This window comes from Dermacentor variabilis, chromosome 4 (genome assembly GCF_050947875.1).
Source record: "Dermacentor variabilis isolate Ectoservices chromosome 4, ASM5094787v1, whole genome shotgun sequence".
Classification (NCBI taxonomy): domain Eukaryota; kingdom Metazoa; phylum Arthropoda; class Arachnida; order Ixodida; family Ixodidae; genus Dermacentor; species Dermacentor variabilis.
In genome coordinates this window covers 231,043,791-231,059,537 of record NC_134571.1, presented here as the reverse complement: position 1 = coordinate 231,059,537, position 15,747 = coordinate 231,043,791, and the positions used below count along the sequence as shown (strand labels likewise).

At 45.1% G+C, this 15,747-nt stretch overlaps 1 long non-coding RNA gene across 1 annotated transcript; it reads left to right on the top strand.

Annotated features, from left to right (window-relative positions):
• Window positions 1-9,835: 9,835 nt before the first annotated feature.
• Window positions 9,836-12,784, top strand: LOC142580182 (uncharacterized). Its single transcript, XR_012827619.1, has 3 exons — window positions 9,836-9,971; window positions 10,103-12,266; window positions 12,335-12,784. It is a non-coding gene; the product is annotated as an uncharacterized LOC142580182 (long non-coding RNA).
• The last annotated feature ends 2,963 nt before the right edge of the window (window positions 12,785-15,747 follow it).

The following is a 15,747-nucleotide window of genomic DNA, read 5'->3' as shown; positions in this document are numbered from 1 at the left end:
CTAGGTGGACGCCAGATAGCGCTGCTAAAACAGGAAGCGGATACACAGGAAAACGTATGCTGCCTGTGGGGTGGGCAACACAGCAACAAAGAAGGTCAAGCGGAAAGTCAGAGAGGCTGCATTAATCTCATGGGTGGCGGCAATGGAAAATAAACCTGCCATGAGTAACTACTTAAGAGGAAAAACAAAATCAGGAAAGAAACCATTTATGATAACTCAAAGGGAGAAGAAGCATGTGCTTGCTGCGGTAAAGCTAGGGAAACGACGGAGCATATTTTATTAGAATGTGAAGACGTCTACCCAGCGGTCGATTTAGGCACCACTGGCCTCCTTGAAGCCCTTGGGTTCAGCGGGAGCAGTGGTAAAGCAAACAGGTCCGCAATAGACATTAGTAAGAGGCGATTGGAGGATCGGCGGAAGAAAAGTAGGGAAACGACAAAAGACGGAGACGTACAAAAGCACAGTTCGCAATAGGGGATCAGAAAATCGGGACGTGGTAGTTCATAGGTTTTTTTTTTTTTCATTGTTTAACCCAGGTAGGATATTAGGCAGCATAGTAGCAAGAGCTTGGTGGCGCAACCCACCGCCCCGTTCCAAAGGGGACGCTCATAACATCCATCCATTTATAGAGTTTCTCACTATAATACGCGTGCGTCTAATTGTCGTACAAAAATCCCTCACGTGACCTGATCCTAGGTGCCTAGGGACAGGATCGTTTAGGGACTTTTGAGAAGGCATGATGGTTGCGCCGAGCGACGCCGTGGCGTGTTCGTTCTCGGCGTGATCGTTCACCGGCTCGCGTGGGCCGCGCGTTGTTCAACGTTGCTTATGTGATTGTGCTTGCGTTGCTTGTGTGTTGGTTGTACGTACTTAGCGGGAAAGCCGTGAGTAGTGGTGATGCGACAGTGCGGCTTTCGCCATCTGTGCTTTCGCCTCGGTGAGCTCTGGCAGTACAGAATCTGCGTTGTGTGACCCGTGCTTCCTTGACAATTGAAATGTCGAAGTGGCCTAGCGCATCGGCAGCGAAGTTCTGCGAACCGCGATGCCGTGGCGTGCGTTGAATCTCCGGCCCACGCCGCCCGCTGGTCGTGTGTCTCCGCAGTGGGATCAGTACTAGTTGGCTAAAAGTCGCGCAGTAGTAGTGGTGTGGCATGTCGGCTTTAAGTCTCGGTGAACTCTGGTGGTGTGAGATCCGTATTTCTGAAGAATTCATTGGTGCTGACGATTTAATTATTCAAGTGGCGTAGCGCCACGGCAATGCAATTTGCGAACCGGCGCTGTGCAGCAGCGTCGTCGTGTTCGCCCCTTTTCGGCAGCGTCATCACATCGCACATGCACTTTTACTTGACGGGACTCGTAGGCGGAGGTATTGCACGTGTTTTTGGCCACGACTTACGTAAGTAATATAATGCATAAGGTGGTGTTTGCTCACAACTGTTCACGCGTCCTTGAAATAGGGCAGCGCATGTTTTCAATCGTGTGCAGCGCTAGTGCACTATCCGTCACTTCATGTGATTTACTTTTATCGTGGGCTTTACGACAATTATCGCGTAGTGCTGTGAACATAACGGAGCTTTAGTGATGTCACATGATCTGCCAGAATTCCACGAAATGCAGAGTAGATGTTTAATATTATTCGTACTAAGGGCGCGATAAGCACAGTGAGGTGGAGCCTAATACTGTGCCCTGTAATCTTCAGCTGCATTTGTGCCCGTTTTTCGCGCTCTTAGTTTTAGCAACAGGACGCAGGGTTCGGTGCAAAGTTGGGACGAATGAATGTGTATATACGTCTGCAATAACTTCACCGCAACACATTTGTTACCTTGAACATACTGCCCCGCCCGCTTTACTATAATCTCAGGTGCTCTCGAACTCTATTTGCCGGTATTTTTATTTTCACGTGCTGAATGGTCTTACCGCAATACATATATATAGTGAGGTGAAGCTGATTAATGTTGCCAAGTGCTTTGACAGTGTCAGATCTAACAGTTATAGAATGACATGGCCAATACAACTGCTCATATCTTCACTTTAACAATTCTATTAGGACTGTCAAACTAATCTTACAGCACAGAAAAGCAACGTAAACACCTCAAGAGTTGATTAGCAAGTAATACTGGAAAGTTCAAGTCTAGTGACCAAGGGTGTGGTGAAGTGCTTTAAACATTCAACCAACACACCTTAAGTGCTTAAAAATTTCTAGCATATTGATGCAGGCTGATCAGACTTACTTTGATATTGGTTGTTTTACAATGAAAATAATAGTACTGCATAAGAGGACGCAAGCGACTCGTGTGCTGCTTGGTTATGCAAACCACATGGGTGCCAGAAATACCCAAACATGGTGCTTGTTTACACACGCTGCTTGCGTCCACTAATGTAACGCTCTCTAATGTCAGCAGTATAAAGAGAGGCTGTAAAAATATGGCTTTGAATTTCACAACTCCAATTTTGTTTCTTCTGTACTTGTACAACCTATGGTTTTGTGACAGCATCTGCCTAGCTCATTGCCACATTTTGCGACAAAAGCAGTGATGATTCAATCAGAGTTGCCTGTCCTAATATTACTCCAATAATTCTTTAAACAGTTCATTTTTTAAGCACAAAGCATGTCATGCCCAACTAGAAAATTAACCATGCAATAATCTACTAGAAGTGGCTAAAAAATCAGCAGTCTTCTGAAGTCAGCTTGATTTGCAGCTGCTAAAATTGGCTATTATTGAATTAGCAAGGAAGAAACGGCTTGAATAAACATATGTCTCATCAGAAAGTTGCGGTGATGTGCTGCTGGCTAAAAGCCGTTTTGGCATTGGTCTACCTCTGTCCCAAAACCAGGCACCACAGCCAAGGCGACTTCACTTGGCTTTGACAGCTTCAAATTCGCTTTCACAAGCACGTAATACTCAGTCGAGGTGAGCTCAATGCACATCACCCGCACTGGGGATACAAAGACATACGGCCAAGAGGATGCCACCTTGACGAAGCAGACACCACAGAGTGCACATGGCAAAGATGGAGTCATTTTTCAGATGTTGAGGAATCTTGCCGAAACAAGGAAGCAAGCACTATTGCTTGTAATCAATGAAATCTGGAATATTGGAATTCCCCACATAGTGAAAACACTTGGTCATGATGCCACTACCGAAACCAGGCAAGAAACCTGACACCATAGACAACCTTTGATCAGTCTCACTCACATTGACAGTGTGCATATTGACTGAAGGAATGTGCCTCGCGAGGCTGAACCAGCATCTGGGAAAGACAATAGCCTCTTTCTGCATCAAACCATCGTCAATGCCAGCCGCTTTGGAGGAAAGATGTATGGGTTCTTAGTCACAGTCCAACCAAGAAGGATGTTGAGCACAGTCTGCAATGAGGAGGTACTGGTGGCCTTTCGTGAAGCCTGCCCAGTCATTAGTGGTGTGAAAGCCTCTAATGCAACCATATGTTTGAATATGAAGTTATAGTAAACAGCCAGACTTTTACCAACTGCACAGGTGGAAATGCAGGTAAAACCCGGACCAGCACACTTGGTTGCAGGAGTGATTTGCTGATGAGGTAAGAAGGCGACTTAACAGTTGGTGATAAGGTACACCGAATGCAGGTATGCGCAATATGTATACATACTGTTAGGCTGAAACAGATTAATTTTCTCCAAAGCAATATCAAAAGCTCAATTTTGTTTAGGATGCCACTCATGTGCTTTAGGCAAGTGTGGACATCATCATCATCAGTCTGGTTACACCCACTGCAGCGCAAAGGCCTCTCCCATACTTCTCCAACTACCCCGGTCATGTACTAATTGTGGCCATGTTGTCCCTGCAAATTTCTTAGCCTCATCCGCCCACCCAACTTTCTGCCGCCCACTGCTACGCTTCCCTTCCTAGCAGTGTGGACAGGGTTATATACAGCGGCATAGGCAAATGATACGACTAGATACAGCTGTTATGCGTAATATTTTTTTCTGGACTAAATTCTTGCTCCTTGAACTCATTCGAGATCATTAACTGTAGCACCAAAGTAGTGGAACACTACCAGAACAAAGGCATGTAGCGTGCACATCTCAATTCTTCTTATGCAAGTCTTCTTTTTTACACCAATAGCTGCTATGGGCCAACTCCCCTGGTTCTGATGTCTACTGGTGTTGTCACTCTAATTCCCAAATTTATTGCTAGAATATTGCAGATAAAGTTCTCATTGTGATTCATTCAAACATATGATCAAAAGATTGGCAGTCCACAATTCTACATTTCAGCCACTCTGCTGAAGGTACAGTCGTGGCGAATACCGATCCTGGAGAGTGCGATCTAGCCAACAGGTGCCATGATTGGCTAACACCTGTTCAATGTCTGCGTGCTGCATATAGAGCTGGCGTCCACGCCTTCAAATTCTTACTCATCACTTTCCCCACTTGTGAAGGCAGTACTATGTTAATTTTTCTTCTTACATGTAATGACAGTGATTGGGTGCATCTGCTTTATTAATCTTCTAGTGCTTGGCTTCTCAGATTTGCTGGATGGGGCTGGTTGATGGGGCAGAGCGCGAGACCTAGCAATGGGTAGCTCAAATATAGCTTTGAGAAAACCAAATTAATTCAGCAGTAAGAAGCTAAAGGGTTGTTTTTCTGGAGACCAGAGACCAAGTCTGGATGTGAAAGAGGAGGAAGAAAACTAGTCTTTCCACTTCAACACTGGGAGGCACAACTCCCACTTATTTTACTTCTTTAAAGGAGATTACTGACTTGCGCTGGCAAGTGTTCACTTCAACAAACACCGAATGAAGCAAGCTTCCTGCGCATATTTCACCATTTATTGCATCACTTTCACAGTATGAGTGGAACTCCAATTTTCGTTATGCCACAACTTGCCCAATCTTGTGTTTTGCAGTAGGATTTTAGCAGTGCTATTAAGGCACTTACATATTCGTGAATAGTAGTAGAGAAAAAAAGTAAGAAAACAGTGGCTCTTCGTGCATCGACTATGCATGCACCTGGTGCTCTCATGTCCATTTTTTCCGCTATCTGCTAAACCGTTCTAACAAGAAAAGCTCATACACAATTATTTTGCAGAGTCAGACAACTAAACCAATATCCTTGGTAAGCAAGGTTTATTTATTTGGTGACATTTTCTGTGGCCCTGCTATTGGGCTTTCTTTTCATCCTTTTTCGCTGTGAAGATTCATTAAGAAGTGACAAGACAATTTGACAATTTTAATCATTGAAAGACTTAGCGAAACCTTTTTTGGGTTGTTTTTCCTTGCTTTCAGACTCTGCACATTGCCTTTTAAGGCATGTTTTAAGTGTTTCTTTTTTTATGGAGAGGGCATGTTAACATCTTTTACACCATGTCAATTATGTGGTGCCATAGTGCATTCTTGGATGGAGTCTTGCCCTTTCATTCAGTAAAATATAATGTTTTTTGTGTCATAGGCCGTTTTACATTTGAGTATGAGTGTAGCATTTCGCTAAGTTTTGCCTCTGTCACCCAAGCTTGCTACCCACTGTTGTTGACATGTGACTTTTGTTCAATAAAAGGAAGTCTGTCACTTATCCTCTGCACTGGTTGTCTTTTTGAATTACGATTTGTTGCCTATATTAGTTCTTTTGTTGTATCTCAGATTAGGAATGGCTATCAAAGTTGACATCATTTAATCATATTGCACACAATGTGGATGATATGTACTTGCAATATATGGCCACCATAAATAGAAGTTAATTCAAGAATAGTGCCTTTGCATGGTGGGGCAGCCATGAATTGTCTATAAGTTACCAGCACTGCAAGTAGCACTGTTTGTGCAGAATATAGTTCAACTCTACTACTTTCAAACATCATTGTTTTTATCTGCATTTGTATAGCTCCAGTTCCTGTGAACAACACGCATCTGGCGGAAGAGTGGCTTGCACCTGCAATTGGGGCCAATGAATAGCCAAATTTCTGCCTGCTTTCATGTTATTAGCATATCAGTAAAGGCAGTCGTTTTTATAGTAGCCCGTTTGCCCAGCGTAGAAGCCGCTGCGGGGTGTCAGGATCTCGTACACATCTTCAGCTTTGCAGGGGACACAGCATCTGGCACATAGTTTGTCACAGGCCATGTCTTTGGGGCAAGTTGAGTTTACTCACAGAGGGAGAACCAAGCTTGTTGGATATGAAGTAAACCGCCTGTACACTCGGTGGCCTTCTTCATTTTGTGTGACATATATGGTTATAGCTACCCTTGCTTTATGCACTTCTTGTCCGGCAGCAGTTTTGCTTTTGAAACACTCAGGATAGCTTTCAGCAAGCTGGACAGGAATAGCACTGAAAAACCAGCAGATGTTAATTGTTGCACTTGTCATGCGAAGCTTCCTACAGTATGATGAGGACGGAAATTAATGAAGGTGTTCCTCAAGGCCTTCTAGCTTGTCATGAGTTTGGAGCAACGTGATGTATAGCACTTTTCTGATCGCATACTATAGGTTCAGCAGGTGTGGCCATGGTTGAAGTGCAGTGCAAGGTCAAGAAAACATATCTATGAGCAGCACCCTGGTAAAGGAGACGCTGGGAAAACTAGTGGGAAGCCTGTTGAACATCTAATTGACCAAGTTGCTGGCTTCATCAGGCAAACTGTGATAAAGAGAAGGAAGTCATCAACACATCAGAAGATTTTTCCGTATAGACACTGCTAAGGTTCTCAGGCACGTCTCTTGTAACACGCCAACAAATCTTAGTGCGCAGGCTATGCATGACCAACTACATATGCCTTCTGTTTGGACAAAGAACTGCTCATTGTAACTGATGAAGATGGAGTGGACAAAAAAAAACGGCAGCTCCACTAATCTGGTTTCACTGGTATTAGCAGTGCTTTGTAAGTATGCATCGCCATACTCCCCACTGCCTTCTTGGTTGACATCAGCAAGGACCGGCTTCAGGCAAGGGGTAATAGACATCTTTACAAGCTAAAAATGCATGCATGCATGGAGAGCACGTTGTGTCCAAAAAGTAGGCACTTCACAGGGGCATTGGAGAAAAAACAGATTATTGACAGTGGCCAAAGGCAAGCTTATCTGCTACTAAACACCCAACACTGTTGCCATGTGACACCTCTGAAACAATCCTTCTGAAAGAAGAAATCATCCTTGTGCATCCATAAGGAGGGCGGATAGGCAAAGCCCCTTCAGCAATGCGGCCAGCTTCAAATGCTTCAGGATGTGCCCACTTGGCACATCCTGAATGCTTCCTTCTTAGACTTTGCTGGGTGCAAGCATACTACTGTCCAAAAGTTGTCATTGAGAGCACTGTTGGTTTGGTGGCAATACAGTTCAGAAGCGATTGCAAGAAACCTTTCTTCCGAGTTGGTCTGGAGGCTCATGGTGCTCACAAAGCGACACCATGAGACAAGCAAGGTGACCGGATGCCTCCAAGCCCTTGTTCGTGTATCACACTGTTCTGTTAGTAACAACCATCAGATCTGAAACCAACAAGCTCAAGTTCAGCACTCGTGTGGTTACTGTGGAGGATCCATAATAGAAAGCACAAAACAGAAAACTGAAGGGAAAGGATAAGGCACCACTTAACACCTAGTATTGCTGCAGCCCACCCCCTTTTATTTTGTCTGGTCATGCTACATTTTTTTCTATATATAGGCATGAACTTATCCTGTGCACAGCTTATTGCAGAGAGCATAGGTGATGTTCCCAATCGGTGTCCGATTTTTATATACACTATATGCTGGCTCAAAGAGGCTCGAAACACTGCAATGGAAGCTTCTAATAGAAAAGGTGCCTGGAAGAAAAAAAAGCTGTGCTGCAACCATCTTGGCAACATCTTGTCCCCTTAATAAAAATTGTGCTTCCGTATAAATTTCAGCCCTCCAGTTTAGAGTAAAGTACCAGTGCACTTATGCAAAACGAATCAATTCTCAAAGAGCATGTGCAGTCCAGCCAGAAGCATAGGTATGAATCGCATTGTGCTCCTGCATTGAAGGTGAATACTGCGTTACAAAATGACGAATGTGCCTTAGTAAGCTTCCCTGCAATATGAATTTGTAATGTTCAAAGAATTGTCAATTAAGCTTACCAAGAGCACAGATGCACTTGCAAATTATATCACAATTGAAAATAATGAGCAAACCTATGTGCCCTTTCCACTATTAGTATGCTTTACTGCACAATGCTTATTTCCACCTCTGTATTGCGGTGTAGCAAGCTACGAAAGAAACGTTGCATAATTGAGCTTTTTAAGATTAACTTTTTTTGCAATACACCTATGTTCTGCGGTGAAGCCTAAGCAATGTACTGCGTTGAAGCATACTAAAAGTGGAAAGGGGCCACTGTCACTGGACATAAAAAGAGTTCTTTAATTATACCCTATGATTATACACTCGCGCAACCGCCGCCTCTCAGGTCGCCTGAGTGGACATACTATGCTGGGTGATAGCGGCCCCCTCCCACTTTTAGTATCCTTTACCGCGTAACTAAAATGCACTGCGGCGAAGAAGCAGTACATTTGTATTGAGTGAATAAACAAATGCTTTTTACAACAGTACAGAAATAAACGCGCACCATGCATCAGTCTACCACATGGAAGAGCGTCGCAACAAAAGGTAGCTGATTCACACAGGCTGTGTAGCCCACTTATCAGTCGTAAAGGCTATTCTGGGTAATTCATAATTTCACACACACAGAAATATGTTTATATGTTTACGTTCGTACTCCTTGCGTAATAAGACTTCCAGAACTTCCACAACAGGTAGTAATTTACAACACACAAACGAAAACAACAGATACATATGCCTTGTTTTCAACTCGGTATCATGCAAATGACATATAGCACGGAAAAACGTGAACATGCTGTGTGTTAGCATCGTAAACTTCATACTAGGCAAGGAGCACACCACAATCCCGCGACAGCCGCTAATGAGACCAAAACGGGAGCACATATCTGTGAACGTGCAAATGGAGACCCTAAGCCACTCTGCTCCTCCACCACCCCCCGCTGCACGGCTGAACCACTCGTTTCAAGCACAGCACACCTAACACACATTCAGCACTGAACAGTGGGCGGTCGACGCAGTCGCATTTACATGACTTGTAGCGAGCAGCACATCCCTCGATGTCCGTTAAGCAAAGTCGGACACGGCGACGCCACATCGCGGTTCGCAGAACTTCGCTGCCGATGCGCTAGGCCACTTCGACATTTCAATTGTCAAGCAAGCACGGGTCACACAACGCAGATTCTCTACTGCCAGAGCTCACCGAGGCGAAAGCCGCACTGCCGCACCACCACTACTCGCGGCTTTCCGCCAAGTAACGCAGAACCTACAACCAACACACAAGCAACGCACGTACTACAATCACATGAGCAATGTTGAACAACGCGGGGTCCAGAGAACGATCACGCCGAGGACGAACACGCCACGGCGTCGCTCGGCGCCAGCATCGCGCCTTCTCAAAAATCCCTAAACGATGCAGTCCCTAGGCACCTAGGATCAGGTCACGTGAGGGATTTTTGTACGACAAATAGACGCACGCCTATAATACCTAGAGCAAAATCTGGCGCCACCATAGAGTTAGTAGAACAACCCTAGAGGAAAAGCTGGGCCGGAAAAGTGGGAACCTCTAGGGCGCCGCCCTGTTGCTACTGGTCAATATGGCCAGCGCAATTAGTATTGAAAGAGCTGAAAGCAAGTACAGGTCACCTTATGCTTTCTCATCTAAAAACGCATACCTGATGGCTTTATGAAGGTGGTACGTTAATATTAAGTTTACAGAAAGCGATCGCTAAGTCCGCGACTTATGTAAATCACGATGTACGCATTCATGCAATAAAGGATGCCGCCAATTTCGGTTTCGAATCTGTTTTTTGGATGCGTAGTAGTTTCGTACAGTTTAGGTTTGACATGCGATCGCGCGTCGACATCGGACGGTATGGCACACACACTCGTGCCTTATGTGCCACCGAAGCCCCGAAGTGCTCTCGCATATACCTTCACATGTAAGTAAACAAATGTATCTCCTTGTTGAGAATATCACGCGAGTAGGCAGCTCTTGTGGTGCATCACAATCGTTTGAGAAGCGTCACAGTATAGCATTTTTCTGCATGCGGAGCGGTGTTTTTATTTGCAGGTTTCCCTTCAGTAGGAAATTGCTGGACAGGCGGACCAGCGCACCGGAATTCTACTGGCGAAGCCGCAAGCAACTCAAAGAATCTGTTTAATTGTTGCACTTTGAACAATCATGCTTCTACGAAGGCCACAGCAGACAAACAGCCTGATGCCGAGTATTTCTGTGCCACGAAGTAATCAAGAGGCGAGTGCCTAATGCGGACGAAATCGAGTGCATCGAGACTTAGAACGACAGAAAGCTGAGCTAGTTGGTAAGGATTCATTATGCAAAACAGAGGTGAGGCGTGCAGACATAATAATAATAATATTTGGGGTTTTACGTGCCAAAACCACTTTCTGATTATGAGGCACGCCGTAGTGGAGGACTCCGGAAATTTTGACCACCTGGGGTTCTTTAACGTGCACCTAAATCTAAGCACACGGGTGTTTTCGCATTTCGCCCCCATCGAAATGCGGCCGCCGTGGCCGGGATTCGATCCCGCGACCTCGTGCTCAGCAGCCCAACACCATAGGGCGTGCAGACAGGAGAAAAGAGTAGAGAAGTGGGCGGTGCTCGTGTTGTTTGCTTGTAAATACTCTACTCTTGTGTCCTGTCTGCACGCCTCACCTCCGTCTTGCATGACGAGTGCATCAACCCACATATTAATAGCGTAGGCGTTTTATTAACTGTGCAATATTTTCAACACTTCCTTGCATGCCATTTCATGTGGAATATCTTTTCTGGTCACAAATTTGTGCAGCGAATCTATTTGCATGATTGACTCCGGGCCTGCGGGAACGTTCACTTGCACTTGATGCTGAGTCTTTTACATGTATCCATAAACTGCAGATATGCACATCAGATCCCTGCGAGCATTTTCAGAAGTCAATTATTTTAGACAACAGGCACATATGCAATACTGACGTAATCCCGAGTACCACTAAGCAGCTGGGACACATTTTTGTTGACCATACTCGCAGGTAAAATAAGTAGATCATGTGGACAGCTCCAGCTCATTCTCCTTAAATCAGTGTGTACAAGGGGTATGCAAAAATAATTCTTTTCTCGCGCACCGATTATTTTGCTCTATAAGCAAGAGAACCCACCACGTTAGTGTAACGTATCTTGCACATCACACTAATATGTGCTTTAATTTACCAAGTGAGATGAGTTACTTTTATGGCTCATTCAGTCATATCACACTGCAAGCTGCATTCATCAATCTTCAATTGGATTTTGCAAATGTTTAATGAAACATGTTTCCCTTTTATGCAGATATGCAATGGCAAGCCCTTCCGTGTGTTCCAAAGGTAAAATATAAGCTCTAAATTAAAAAAGACATTTTTAGTCAGAAACAAGCAAAAATGGTGAACGCAGAGTATCGAAGCCCAAGGTACAGAAATTATGAGAAGTGTCGAATGATTTTAAGGAAAGAGTCGTATTTGAAAATGCAAGACTCTTTAGTGGAGGTCAAGCAAGTCAATATAGGTAGAATACTCTGCAAAATTATGCGAGTGAGGGGATGTCAAACAATAGGTCAGGAAATGCGTTGTTCTTCTGCAAAAAAAAGGTGATTGCCATTACATAAGTAATTTTAGCATCATGAGACTGGTGCTTGATAAATTCAGAAATAAACCAAAAAACAAGACAAGCAAAAATAAAAAAACAATTTAATGATGCTCTCTCCACACTGGCATAAATAAAAACAAACACATCACATCTAATGTGGACATATGAGACGCCTTGTGAAACACTAAAGGAAAAATTCAGTTTCGAGCTATGGAACTTGCCGCATAGATGTGGGGGGCCTTGCACTAATAGTGATAGTTACCACTGCATTTAGAAATTGAAAGCATTCGTGCAGACAAGGATGATTCTTTATATTTTTGGCTACCACTTCAAATGCCTCCACCAAGTGTTACAATGCTGCACGCAGCCATACTAAGGATCTCACAGCAACACCTGCAGGTAAAAAGCAGAAGCAGTCAAAGTCATGGTGTGTACTGGACACTATGTTTGAAAATTTTTGGGCAAGAAGAGTGCAAGAAGCAGACATAACTGCATTGATTTCAATAATTTCCCATTTGAATGGCCTTTTCTTTTTGCTTAGACAATGCCTATGCCTAGTCACAGCAGCTCCCTCATACAGACTCCGCAAGCCAAGAGGCCGTGGAGGCAAATGCAGGTAAGAGGCAAGAAGCAATAGCACTGGTATCGACATTCATCTAATTTCTTACTTTTTCTTTCGTTTAGGCAGCCAGCACACCTCGAACAGCCACCTTGACTGCGGGTGTGTCACCCTAGTCACCAAGGAAACATTTGAGGGAAAGCGGCAGGCAATGTGAACAGCCACTTCTCCATGTAAACGATACTCTTTCTCTCGGATGACTCCTGCGCCTCGCCACGCCAGCACACTTGTGCACAAAGATGCCGTAGAGGCACGTGCAGGTCGGAGGCAAGAAGCAGTGGCACTGGTGTCGACATTCACCCAATTTCTTTTTCTTACACTGAGGCAGCCAGCACACCTCAAACAGCCACCTTGACTGCGGGTGTGTCAGTAGATTCCTGTTGTACACATGCTCATAATAAACTTCAGTAAACTTGAACTTGATAATAAACTTGAAGGCAAATGGGACATTGATGCATTGTATTTTTGAACATTTATTGTACACATACAATGTATGTTGCACTTTGCAGTGCTACAGAGCGTATCTTGAAGCTTCCCCCTATATTTTGCACCTTTAATTACGTATGTGTTGTGTGGCCCTCAATGCAGTTCATGTTCTAGCAGCTGCTTTGTCTGTGTATCGCACATTGGCTTAAGCTTGTGATATCCACATACTTCTCTCACATATACAAAATAAAGTTCTATGTAGTCCTCAGTGTTACAACAAAAAATGAAAGTAAACAATCCAATCGTGGAATTGTGTTTATTACAGTGATTCCTATGGCAGTTACTGACAAGTTGACAACTTGAACTGGTCAATCCGTTCACAGCCTGCTCTATTTTTCAAAAATAAAGGAGGCTATGATCCGTTATGGCAAGGAATTGTATGTATACATAAAAAGAGGGGGGGTATGTGTGTGTGTGTTTGTAGTAGGGGGTATAAGATTAGGGCGGTACGAAAAAATGTACCAACACCGTCCTCTAGACCCATTGCGTTAAGGTACCGTAACAAAGCGTATTATGCATAAAGTTCACACAACCAACTCTGATATTACTGCACACGCCAGGCGACTCGAGCTAAATTTGTCATGACGCATTCGCGACTGCACCGGATGCCCTCCATATTATTCTCTTTAATCGTGCACACTGCACCGACGCAAAAGAAAGATCATGGGCGCAGGTGCCTTTAAGGTATCTCGACCTTGCGAGGCGCTGCTGCGCGTGCCAGGGGAGCTGTCCGTGCGAACACTCCCTGGCACACACCTGCCTCGGCGGCCCCAACCTACGTACCGCCCTGCTTCGAGCTTTGATCCCCCCACTGTCCCTTGGGTGCCCTGGAGTTCCTGCGCCGCGTGCTTTATTATAATCTCAGGTGCTCTCCTAAAGCCTGTTTAGACTTCCGTTTGCCGGTTACATGTACCCTACAGCTGGATCAGTACTTATAATAATAAAAAAACCCGATCTATCGTCGCGACGATAGATCGCGAAAGCGGCTTTTGCAACATACCGCGCCCGTGCGAAGAGAATTACGGAACGCCAACGAGGAATCTCACCACAGCTTCGAGCTCGTAACCTCGTCGAGTGACACTCCTGCAACAGGCGTGACCGCTGAAAACCGCATACCGCCGGAAACTTCAACAGGATCATCCCTCGGTTGCATAACCGCCCCCTGTACGGCAAACATGGACTACACCCACACCGTCCCGCAACATAGAATAAAGAACCAACTTATAAAGCCCAAACACACGGCTGCACGCACACATCACGACACTACAAGCGAGACGCCATGCTGCTACGCTGCTACGGTTGCCGGATTAAAACTGACTACTGTCACCAAGTCTAGCAAGCGTCTCAGGAGCTGGCAACCTCGGCGCGTAGCAACATGGCGGCGCTCTTGCGGTTCCCGATTTCAATGCATGGGCACATAGAGTTTCTCACTATGTAGTGAGAAACTCTATGCATGGGCATGGCATGGGCCCTATGGGTCGAAAACAGTCTGACGCCGACTGCCTATCACACGCCCCCATCGATCCCCCGCCGGAAGACGACGAGGATGACGACGCCTTCCTCGGAATAAGCGCAGAAGACTTCACTAACTATGGGTAGCTTGTCCTCTAGAGTCAGTACAGTAACTCTATGGGCGCCACCGTCTATGGGAGCATAGAGTTTCCTAGGAAACTCTATGTATGGGAGTTTCTTAACACCGTGCCGTCATGGGAATGACGGTATATGTATAGTGCCTATAGCATAGAGTTTCTCACTACATTACCCAGAGGGAAATCTGGCGCTGCTGCGCTGTGGTATGCATGGGAATGCCGGTATATTGACGAGCACATCGAAATTGGATTTCACCGCTCTTTCTGCGCACGCGCGAGGAGCAGTGGTTGCGAGAGAGAAATGTGGGGACTTTAGGTGCTCAAAATTTCTCGTCATTTAGGTACTACGGGGAAGAAAACCGTTTCCTCCGTTTGTCCCTAGCCGAGCTTGCTGAAGAGAATCGACAGGATGCGTGACCGGCAAGGCGAAAAAGCCGCGTCCGAGGTGAGTTTGTTGCTATTTTGTTGCGACGGTAGCATATTAAATTTTGTAGTCGCAAGGGGATACGTTTGGAAGTGAGGTGTCTTCTCGGATGACTTTAGTGGCAAAGCATTACGTCGTGCCGATGCATTGTTCATTAGCGTCGTTGATCAAGGTCAGCATACCACACACTTCAGGGGAATTGCGGGAACGGAAACAGTTTATGAATTAACTGCCGTGCCGATGCATTAGTTCTTAATGTAACTGAGCATACAACACACTTGGAGATTCGTGGGAATGGAAATTTTGTACTCTGTATGTGTATGTGTGTACTTGCGTCGCCATGCAATCTGAGCCGTAGATCGTTGAATAATCCCGGCTGTTACGATGTCTAGCTCATATACGGGGCGCTCTGTGTGGACGAAACAAGGGCTCAGATCGCTACAACCGCAGGCGAAATACTCTGAATGCCTGCCAGTACACTTGTTCGGCGTCTCCGTGCTTGTACTGCGGCAGGAGACGTGACGGCAAGTGGGCACGTATATCACAGTGGCCGCTTTCACTCTTGGTATACTTTGCCGCAATACAATGCGCATGCTTCATTGCTGGCTTCGAAGCTGGCTTTAGGCAAACGGTATTATGCAACGCTCGAGCCATGTTGTCCGTCACTGCGGATAGAAAACGCATACACGTTCAACCTATTTGAGCTGCATCATTTTTTCGATGTTTAACCCTCTGTACTAAATGAAGAGCATAACGTACGCCTGTGTGGGTGATTTAAAAGATTGATAAAAAGCCTGGTAACATGTGCAGTCAGTCAAAAAACACTATATATGCAGGCGTCCACGCTCCTGTAAAAAAAATGCAATTCAGTGATGACCCTCTGGAGGTGGATCCGCACCTATATAAGCACAGCCGGCTCATCAATCACAAAGTAGGAGCTGAAGAGAAATTTTTAATGCTCATTACACAGCGATTCATT